This window comes from Castor canadensis, chromosome 17, assembly GCF_047511655.1.
Source record: "Castor canadensis chromosome 17, mCasCan1.hap1v2, whole genome shotgun sequence".
Taxonomy (NCBI): Eukaryota; Metazoa; Chordata; class Mammalia; order Rodentia; family Castoridae; genus Castor; species Castor canadensis.
This window is the reverse complement of record NC_133402.1, coordinates 59,089,241-59,100,960: the sequence shown is the minus strand read 5'-3', so window position 1 is coordinate 59,100,960 and position 11,720 is coordinate 59,089,241.

The following is an 11,720-nucleotide window of genomic DNA, read 5'->3' as shown; positions in this document are numbered from 1 at the left end:
AGCGGACGGACTGACTGCTCCGCGCCCGCCCGCCGGCCGCCCCGCCCCGCCCCGGCGCCTCCTTAAAGCGGCCGCGCAGCCGCGCGCGCCCCGAGCGCATTCCTTCTATTGCAACAGCGCCGCTAAAAATAGAGCGCGCGCGGGGGGGAGTGCTCCGCAGCCCCGCCCCCGCCCCCCGCGGGCGTCCCCACCCGCCAGAGCCCGCGGCCCCGCGCGCCAACCCCGACCCCACCCCACCCCACCCCACCCCACCCGACCCGACCCGACCCGACCCGGCCCGAGCGCCCGCGAGCTGGCTTCAAGGTGGGCATCCCCGGCCTCTTAAAAGCTTTGGTCCTTCAACGTTGAAATCTACGGTGGGCCCGCCAACTTCTGAGTCTAAGGACGGCTCCCAGCCCCAGGCGATCCCCCGTCGCCACCTTAACCGTGTCCCCTGCGAATCCTGAGAAGGCTTTGTAGGTCCTGCTGTCTGGGAGCACCGTGCCAAGGCCCCAAAGTTGTTTGGATGGATGCGACACCGTCAGGCGACAGTCACGCATCATTTCAGCCCCCTCGCTCCTCTCCATCAGAGAAAATGGGAAAAGAAAAAAAAAAAAACCGTTTAAAAAATTGACATGTAATTCACATACCATAAAATTCCATCTTTTAAAGTGTACGATTCACTGGTTCTTAGTCTATTTAAAAAGTTGTGCAACCATCACTAGGATCCAATTGCAGAATATTTCAATCATCACTCCCCGCCCCCCCAAAAAAAAAAAAACCCTGTATAAGCAGTGAGCCATTCTCCCCTCCCCCCAGCCTCTGGAAACCGCTAATCTACTCTCCAGTCTCCACGGATTTGCCTATTCAGGACAGTTCCTATAAATGCAGTTCTACATGCGGTCTTTTATGACTAGCGCAGTGTTTTCGTGGTCCTTATGTGTTGTGGGATGTAGCAGTACTTCGTGCCTTTTCCATCAAATGTGTACACAAAATTGTGTATCCATTCTCCAGTGGATGAATTATTTAGGTTTCCAGTTTGGAGGGGTTATGAATAAAGCTGCTATGAACATTCCTATACGAGTCTTTGTATGGGCATAGGTTTTCATTTCTCTTGGATAAATATCTCAGAGTGGAATTCCCAGTCATGCTGGTAACTTGGTCTCTTTTTTTTTTTTTTGTGGTGCTGGGGTTTGAACTTGGGGCCTACACCTTGAGTCACTCAGCCAGCCCTTTTTGTGAAGGTTTTTTTCCGAGATCCGGGCTCACTATTTATCTGGGGTGGCTTTGAACAATGATCCTTCTGATCTCTGCCTCCTGAACAGCTAGGACGACAGGCTTGAGCCCCTGGAGCCCAGCATGCCTGTAGCTCTCTTTGGCAAAACTCCAAACTGTTTTCCAAAGTCGATGCATCATTTTACATTCTCACTAAGGATGTACCAGGATTGCACAGTCGTCACATCCTCCAGCTCTGTTACTGTGTCTTTGGTTATAGATATTCTTGTAGGGGTGAAGTAGCGTCTTGTTTTGATTCTCAGTAATTTTTTCCTGCTTCTTTGCCTTTTTCCTTCCTTCCTTCCTTCCTTCCTTCCTTCCTTCCTTCCTTCCCTTTCCTTTTTCCCTCCTTTCCTTTTTTCCTTCCTTCCTCCTTTCTTTCTTTTGATCCAGGATCTCATTATGTAGCCCAGGTTGACCTCAAACTCACCACTCTCCTGCCTCAGCCTCCTGAATGCTGGGATTACAGGTGTGTACTGCCATCCTGGCTATGGTATCATTTCTGAGGGTATTCTTTTTGTAAATGAGCCTTGGTGACTTGGAATCAGTTTTACACACCCGGGAATTCCAGTCCCTTCCCATTTTGAGAGCATGTTCTTCTATACCAGGCTGAAGTGGACCTCACTGCCCTGCGTCCTGCAGGCCACACTAAGGTCTCAGTCTGACTTCTATTAGTATCCCAGCCACAAATGCAGCCATTTGGCGAGAGCTGTGTGCCCCCCACATTCCCCTTCCCATCCTCTGTACTCGAGGCCAAGGTGGACCTAGGGCTGGAAAAGCAGCTTGGATGCCCTGAAGAGTATCTCACCTTGGCAGTAGGGGGTAACAGCAGTGGTTGGAGAAGGCTCAAGAACCAGAAGTTCACCTTGACTGACTAAGTCTTGCCCTGGCTTCTGCCTTTTCATCCCTTTTCCACTTACCACAGGCCCTGGAGAAGGTGACCAGATTCTGGTTGTCTGTCTTTCTGTCCCTCATGGACTCCTGTCAAGAGGTATCCTCCCCCTGGGTCCTGTGTGGCACCAGAGCCTGGCTGCTGCCCTCAGCAGAGCTAAGACAGCATCTACACGGAGTTCAGGATGTCTTTATTCTGCTTCCATACATCACCTTCCCCTTAGGAATGGAATTTACCCGGCTAGTGTCCAACTCAGGCTCCTGGGATTCTCCAAAAGCCTGCAGGGTGTGACTGGGGCATAAGCTACCCCGTTTGGGCAGCCATCAATGCTCTGAACCCTGAAATAAAACTGTGGCTCCATTGCTACCAAACAGGGCCTTTAGAGAAGGGGGTGACAGAGCAGAAACGCAGGGCCTGGCTTTGAGGGTTCATTCAGTAGCCACCACCAGAACATCTACAGAAAGCTGGCTTTGGACAGAGACCTACCTCCCAGCAAACTGAGTGCCAACCAACAGGTAAGTGGTGTGGAGGACAGATGTGCCAAGGGACCGTGAGAGCCCAGAGGAAGAACACCTAACCCAAACTGGAGAGGGGCGAGTAAGAGCTAGTGTCTGAGCCAGGTCTGGAAAGGTTAACACACTAGCCAGTCTGAGAAGAGATAAAACCTTGTGTGCTGAAGCAGACCTGTATGGCTGACCAGGTGTGTCCATATAAGGCCAGACTCCCCTGGCCAAGAACCCAGGCTGGGCTCAGAACCGCATTTCACGCCCTGAGGTCCAAGGTCGGCCCTGAGGTTAGGGCAAAGGTCTGAGCGATGGGCTGACCCAGAGTGGGACCTCCCAAGCTAGTGACAAAGCAAATGTGCTTCATTCACTATAGTGTGTCCTGTGCCTGCCTTTCTGTCCCTGGCTCAATGCCAGGCCTCAGCGTAGAATTGGGCCAGCACCAAGTGGTTCAGTGGGTGGCCAGGAGTGGCCTGGGGACTCCAAGGTTGGAAATCAGCCAAGTCATTGTGGTCCAACCTTTCTCTAGAACTCCCAGCCCCAGCGAGGTCCCTGGGGCACTCATACGTGATGCGTCAGACAGTGGACATGGTGACGGGTCTCGGCGGCCCTGTGTGAAGGATTTTCCCAGCCCTGATTTGGACATAGAGCTCTGCAAGCAATCCTGAACAGCTGGCAGACTTGAGTCAGGCTCTTCTGACCACAATGCTTGCCCTCTTTGTGCCATGCCAGGTGGGCCTGGAAGGCAGGTGGGTGTGGTGGGTTTGGTGTTGGGGAACAGGAAGGTGAGCAGGAGACCTGCACTGTTCTGGTCACAGTCGTTTCAGGCTGTGGCTGGAATGAGATTTTTGGTGACCCACAAACACCAATCACAGGCTAGCAAAAGAAGCTTGCCTAGGCTCTATGCTGGTTCATCCCCTCAGCTGACCTTCCTTCTAGGCCAAGGGCAAGGCTCTTCTTCTGGCACTCACAATATGGCACCAAGGACTGCCACTTGCTCTTAGGGTTTCCATGGCCTTTAACGATCCTGGTCCAGTCATTTCTTACCTTCCCAATGTCCCCCTCTGTACCCGTCACGTCCTCTAGCCTCTTTAGGAGCAAGACCCCACATGAACTCCCTCTTGCTCTGGAGAAAGAAGCAGCTTCCAGTCTTTCCACACACCACCAACCTTCTCCAAAGTTGTCCATATTCAACTCACGTGTTTGTTTACAGTACTGGGAATTGAACCTGGGGCCCATGCATGTTAGGCAAGTTCTCTGCCACTTTAGCTATGCCCTCAGCCCTTTTCTTATCTTTTTTTTAAGGGGGGCTGGAGCAGACTGGGCTTTGAATTAGGGCTTTGTGCTTACAAAGCAGGCGCTCTACTGATTGAGCTACACCTCCAGTCCATTTTGCTCTGGTTATTTTGGAGATGGGGTCTCACGAACTATTTGCCTGAGCTGGCTTCAAACACCTTGATCCTCCAGATCTCAGTCTCCCAAGTAGCTAGGATTATAGAGGTGAGCCACTGGCACCTGGCTTCAACTTTGTTTTTGAGATGGGATCCTGCTGCCTCTGCCCAGGCAGGCCTTGAACTCTCAATCCTCCTGCCTCTTCCTCTTGTGCAGCTGGGATTACAGGCATGAACCACCATGCCCAGTTTCACATGTTTTGTGATATACTGTTTTTTTCTTCCTTGGCTTATCATCCGTTTAAACTAAAGTCCACTGGCTTGTAAATTTTTTGAGTTACAACCTGGAGGATGAAATAGGCTTTTGCAAATCAGAACACACACGCACACAGAACAAAAGTTTCATGAAACAATATTTATCTTTACTTTATGTGATGTCCTCTGATCTATTCTATATCATAAAAATGCTAGTGATACCAACTAAATCAATTTCATACCCACTAACGGTTGCAATCTATGGCTTGAAAAGCACTGAAGTTTATTTTGCCAACCAGAGCCTCAGGGTAGTGACTTTACAGTAGAAATTTGTCAAGAAGGAAGAATTAACGCTAAGATTTTGAAACACATGCCAGAAACAATAGTTTGAAAAGAAAAGAGCTTCAACAGCTCTTTCTCTTCTAGGTAGGACTCAGTAGGTTGTGGCCGGCTTATGTTCCTGTTGCAACAAAATAAGATGAGGCTGTCCAGTTGTTCCCCGACCCAGCACCCTGCACCCCTTCCCTGTCTAGGACATTTGCCAGTTTGAGGCACTGGCTAATGATCAGGTTTTGCCAAGGAAGACCTGAAACGGAGCACAGGGGAGCCTGCAAAACTTTTGGTGGGCATATGGTTCGAGAACAACAAATTAGATTGTAGGGACCTTAAACAGCTGATGTTCTCCCTGTGACATTTGCTGAGTTCTGGGCCTAGAAGTGTTTCTAAAAAGCTGAATAGAGGCTGGGCACTGGTGGCTTACACCTGTAATCCTAGCTACTTGGGAGGCTGAGATCAGGAGGCTCTCAGCTCAAGGCCAGCCTAGGAAAATAGTTCACAAGACCCCATCTCCAAAATAACCAGAGCAAAATGAGCTAGAAGTGTGGCTCAAGCAGTAGAATATCTACTTTGCAAATGTGAAGCCGTGAGTTTGAACTCCAGTTCTACCAAAAAAAATAAAATTAATTAAAAAAAATAAAAAGCAGAACAGAATCTTTACCAGTCCCACAGTACTGAAAAAGCACAGGCTTCCCAAGAAGGAAGGGCCTGCCTCACATACAAATCCAGCACCCACCTCCAGACACTGAGCAGACTCTTTCTATGGAGAGTCTGAACGGCTGGCTTAGGAGCTGCTGGAGGGCAGAGCTAAACCTCCACAACTTTCATGGGGCTTAGCTTCTCATACAGACACCTGGGAGGCTCTCAATCAAAACCATGCCAACAATAGACGTAAACCATTGACTGAATCTTCCAAGACTCAAAACCCAAGGGCTGGTGGTGTGGCTCAAGCAGTAGAGGGAGCATGAAGCCTGAGTTCAAACCCTAGTCCTAACAAACAAATAAAACAATGCCCCACCCCCAAAAAAAATTCTCAAAACTCAGTCAAGATTTGTGTGGTCAATCCTTACCTCCTTCACAGAGGAAAAAGGGAATATTCTGTGTGAGAAATTATACACAAGAATTTCATGTAGTTAAACAAACAGCAACAACAACAAAACTAAGGCTAGGGTGTAGCTCAGTGGTAGAATGCATGCTTAGCATATGTGAGGTGTTAGATTCTATTCTCAGCACCAAAATAACAACAGAAACCCTTGAACTATGAAGAGTCGTGAAAATACAGCTGATAAGAAAGAGAAAAGACAGACAGAAGCAGACACGTGGATCATTCAGATGTTGAGGGTGGTGGACAAGGATTTTAAAATAATAGATTGTGGGAAAATGGGGAACTCATCCATAGGCAATGAAAGCATGAGCTGGCATACAAGTGTGTCCGTCAGGGTTCACTCTGGATACAGAAATCACACAGGGATTTGGAGAAGGAAATTTTTACAAAGATTATTAAGCAGGTGATTACCTACTCAGGGGAACAGAACTCTAAGCAACACAGTACAGTAGACAGACACAAAACATCCGAGGAAAGAACACACCCAGAAAAGGTGCTGACCTTTGACTTTCTACCCCCGGGCTGAGATCCATACCTGGTTGGAGATGCTGCAGCCAGGCCCCACTGGGTGATGGAGTTGGCAGAAGTTCCCCACAGATGGAACTCAACAGGAAAGCAGTTGTGAGGTGCTAAGAGAAGCCATCCACAGAAAGGTGACACACAAAAGAAGTTGCTGGAGAACTACCCACAGGAATGATGAATTGTGAGGTGACCTTGGAAAAAGCTTCTCACAGAGATGTGCTGGGTGTTTCTGGCGGTCACATGTAGCAGGAACCTACCAAGGAGCCCAGAAGAACCAAGAAGAGAAGCCCTTCTGCAGTGGCTGTTGCTGCTCTTTCTTGACAAAGCTTAATGCTGTGCCAGCTGGCAAAAGAGAAATGTTTGCAGGGTCCATCTCTGTTATTACCAAGCAGGCAATTAAGGGTGGATTTGAAACTCGTAGGCAATAAGTTGATAACCAGAACAATCGGCTTTAAAAAACTGCTTAGTAGGATTTACTCCAGTTAAAAACACACTTACTTCTGACTTAACATTTCTGCTCCTGAGTCAATATGTAAGAGAAATGAGTAAATGTGTTCACCACACAACATAGCCAAGAATGCTTAACCCAGCTGTATTCACGGTAGACTGAAACTAGAGACAACCCCAATGTTTAACAGAGTAACACATCTAAAAATTGTGCTTAATTCATACAGTGGACTACCGTAAGAATATATACAAGAACAAAGTTTATATAATATATATAAAATACAGTATATCTAAGAATAAAGTACATACAAGAACATAAGAAACACAAACACACCACAAATGAAACTCACAGACATGACATTAAGTGAAAGAAGCCAGATGCAAAGAACAACATGTATGAGGCGAATAAAAAAGTAAAATGAGTTAATGATGGAAGTCAGGACAGCGGTTAGTCTTGGGTTAGGAGTCATAGCTGAGTGGGAAAGAAGTACCAGGGACGTTATGAGTCTTGATCTGGGCAGGTGACATGGATGTAGACAAATGTGAACTATCGTCAAGCTGGGCATTAATACTCAGAGTACCTTACACATCAATGGTGTAATCATATATTGGATAAAATGGAGGAAAAGGTATATAGGATAGATGAGAGAATCACCAGATAAATGAAATGCACAAAAAAGATAAAAATAAAAGGGTTACTGCAGAATTCAAAATGGTAACTGAAATCAAGAACTGATTGGATAAGTTTAAGAACAGACTGAAGACAGTTGAGTCGAGGCTTAGTGAACTAGAAGACAAAAGGTACACATTGAGGGCTGGCCTGGCTCAGGCGGTAGTGCTTGCCTAGTGAGCATGAAGCCCTGAGTTCAACCCCCAATGCCCCCATGCTGAGAAAAAAACATGAAAGAAAAAAAGAAAATACTGAAATATCCAACATTCTTATGGAATCCTGAAGGGAGAAGAGAGAGACAGTATGGAACAGAATGTCTCTGTTGATATTCTGAGAGATAAAAGCAGAGAATTTTTCAAATTTTCTAAGAAACTTACATCCACAGATTCAAGGAGCTTGATAAACTCTCAAAAGGATAAGCACAAAAAAACCACATGTAGGCACACGGTAAACTGCTAAAAACAAAAGACGAGAAAGAGCTCAGTGCTGGGAGGCTGAGATCAGGAGGATCAAGTTTCCAAGCCAGTCTGGGCAGATAATTGCAGAGACCCCATCTCCAAAATAACCAGAGCAAAAATGGACTGGAGGTGTGGTTCAGGTGGTAGTGTGCCTGCTTTGCAAGCACAAAACCCTGAGTTCAAACCCCAATCCCACCAAAAAAAAAAAAAAAAAAATCAAAACAAAAACACACACAGAAGATAAGGGAAAAATGATAAAAGGGGACAAAGAAAACACACACACACACACACACACACAAAAGCCACAAAACTTCAAAACTGATAGTTCAACAGAAATGATGGAAGCCAAAAGATAATGGGATGATTTAAGTAGAGAAAGAAAGGAACTGACAACTTTGAATTATATAGCTCATAGCCATATTCTTCAACAATGAAGGAAAAATACATTTTCAGATGGCCAAAACCTGAAGCAATTCATTATTAACAGACAGTAAAAGGACAAGCACAGTGACTCAAGTCTATAATCCCAGCTACTCAGAAGGCAGAGTTGGGGAGGATTTGCTGTTCAAGGCCTGCCCAGGCTAAGGGAGATCCCCATCTTAGCAAAATAACCTGTCCAGACCAGGTGAAAATGCAAGACTAAAAAAAAAAACCAATAATCTAAACAAACAAACAAAAACCAGTAATAATAATAACTACTAAACCAAAAAAAGATCAAAGGGGTAGAGCACCTGCCTAGCAAGCATGCAGCCCTCATTTCAAACAGAAGTACCACCAACCAACCAACAAACAACCCAAAAGCAACATCCCAGGAGCTCACACCTCTAATCCTAGCTAGCTGGGAGGCTGAGATCAAGAAGATTTCAGTTTGAGACCAGCCTGGGCGTGGAGTTCATGAGACCCCCCATCTCAACCAATAGTTGGGTGCAGTGGTGTGTGCCTGTCCTCCCAAGTTACTTGGGAGGCTGCAATCAGAAGGATCATGATTCCAGGATAGCTTGGGCAAAAAAATTTGTGAGCTCTCATCTCAGTGGAAGAAAGCTGGGTGTGGTGGCACACGCCTAGTATCACAGTGATAACGGGAAGCATAAAATAGGAGGATCGAGGCCCAGGCTGGCCTGAGCAAAAAAGGAAGACCCTATCTCCAGAATAACCAGAGCAAAAAGGGCTGTAGAGCCCTCAAGCTGTAAAGCACCTGCCTTCCAAGCACTAAGGCCTGAGTTCAAACCCCAGTATAGCCAAAAAAAAAAAAAAAAAAAAAAATCCCAGGCAGAAACATGGAAATGGGGCTGGCGGAGTGGCTCAAGGGATAAGAGCACCTGCCTAGCAAGCATAAGGCCTTGAATTCAAACCTAAGCGCTGCCAAAAGAAAAAATAAATAAATAATAAACCTCTGGTCATTAAAGTCACTCTGATGACATCAAGCTGGCAGATGGAGACAGAGTATGGAGGGTTCCACACCTGACACTTAACCACTTGCACCCAGAAGTAACACTTGTCACTTCCACCCTGACTGAGGAAACCTAACTGAATGTCTCCATCCAGATTCAAGGATGCGGGAGGGGTTCTGCGGTCCTGGACTGGGGAGTGCCACCCTTCCTGAGTCCTATGTGAAAAGGATGTGATACCTCAACAACAGTAACAGGGCTTCAATGCCAAGAAAATGAAAGCCGTGGTCTCCACAACACTCCTGAACGGTGGGACTTAGATTTCCCGTTTTAAAGATGAGAAAACTGAGGCTGAGGCGGTTGGTGTGACTTCCCCACGCTTAGATGGACAGGTAGTAGGGGGTAGATCCAGGATGCAGCTGGAGCCTGACTCTAAAGCCTTCCACTGTCTTCCTCAGTGAAGTCACAGGAAGGACATGCTGTTACTTAAGGAGAAAGAAAATCTGTCTGGAAGAAGCGATGGGTCAGGTTAGACAAAGATGTGTTTAGACAATATCTTCATCTCAGATGAAAAACTGGAAGTTCTCTGGGGAACTCTGCGCTGGTTTCCGATTTACTCTTACGGTGGGTGAATGCATACTGGCTTCACACAGTCCCGTCAGTTCTGAAGTGCTTAAAGAAAATGTTCCTGCCGCTCAGAAGGAAATTCCTTTGAGTAACCCACCACCTTGTGGCAAAGAGCGGGACTTGCCGGAGGAAAAAAATCAGACTAAAACATTTCAGTAATCCTCAACATTAGAAACTTTTGCATGAAAAACAAAGCAAAACAAATAAACAAACAAAAACACACCCCTTAGGGTAGAGCTAAGTAAAAGCAGATGCCTTTGAGAAAGACAGCTGGCTTTTAACAAAGCAATCAAGTCCCTGAACCATCTCATCAAACAGAAAAGATGAAGTTTCATTAAGTCAAGATGCAAAAAGCAGGGTGGCCCAGGGTGATCCACTTTGGGGAAATTGATGAGGTTCCATATTGTCTGAAAGCTACATTTTTGAAAACGAAAGGGATTTCTATGAGAAATTGCATGGGGCAATAGGTGTAATGAAGGCGTGTCTCTTATAAACTGGGGACATGTAGCTCCCCTGTTTGTTTCTGAGGTTCAGAAAGATGGTAAAGATGTGAACATGTTTGTAGCAGAGACCATGTGGAAAGACATTTAACCTGTCGGAAAGAATTGACTGTCTCTGTCTTTCAGGGTGCTGACAGGGGGAGTGTGGCATCTGATTTGAATTTTATTTGGGGAACTAAGCTCAAAGAGCGATTCCAAACAATCGCTTGAGTATCTACCATCTTGCCTTGCAATCTAGTCAACTTAGGCTAGAACGCTGTGTCTTAAATTGTTATGGGACTGAGTGCAAGAAAAAAAAAATAGGTGGATTCAGAGTGGAAGAGTCAGAGCTGGAAGGTTGCCCAACCTCCAGTATTCCTGTCACCCTGTGCTCCACAGAGGAGTGCATGGCCAAGCAGCAGTGTTCCAGGACAGAGATCGTTTGATGTGTGCTTCTGTACCACACTCTGTCCAGTTGCCAGTCCTTCATTGCCAGTTAACTGTCAGAGAGGGGTTTTCTGGTCTCTTTCCCACATTGTGACACTGGACTACCTACCCTCAGCAAAATCATGACTGCCCTCCAAACCAGTAAGTCCATGTCATTTTGGCATTCAGCCTGATTTACCCCTTCTGACTACTTTCTCTTTGAGGTCCTCACATCAGCTTCTGTTTCCTTTGTTTTTTGTCCAAATGATCAATATTTACTTTCACTGATCATGCTTTAGGTGTTGTATTTAAAAAAATCATTATCAAATCCAAGATCACCTTGATTTTCTGTGTTTTCTTTTAGAAGTTCTATATTTTACATGTAGGTCTATGATCCATTTTGAGTTCATTCTTGTGAAAGGTGTAATCCTTTCTCAATTGGCTTTTCTTTGCCCTTTTGTCAAAATCAATTAAGTACACTTATATAGGTCTATATCTGAGCTCTCTAACCTGCTTCACTGATACACATAATAGGTGTCACTATCACACTGATATCATGCTGTCTTGATTATCATGGCTTTGTAGAAAGTCTTGAAGTTGGGTAATTGTCAGTTTTCTAACTTTTTTCTTTCTTCTTCAGTATTGCATTGGCTGTTCTGGGGCCCTTACCTTTTCATATGAACTTCAAAATAGTGTGTTGAAATCCCAAAATAGCTTTCTTGCTGGAATTTTGATTGGAATTGTGTTTAGTCTAAGGTCATGTTGGGAAGAACTGATCTCTTAACACAATTGATTTTTCCTATCCATGAATGTGGGTTAACTCTCCACTTATTTAAATCGTCTAGATTTCTTTTCATCAGCTGTTGTCAATTTCCAGTTTAACTCCATTGTGGTCTGAGAACATACTTTGTGTTTTTCCCATTCTGTAGCCTAGAATGTGGTCTGTCTTGATGTATACTCCATGAGA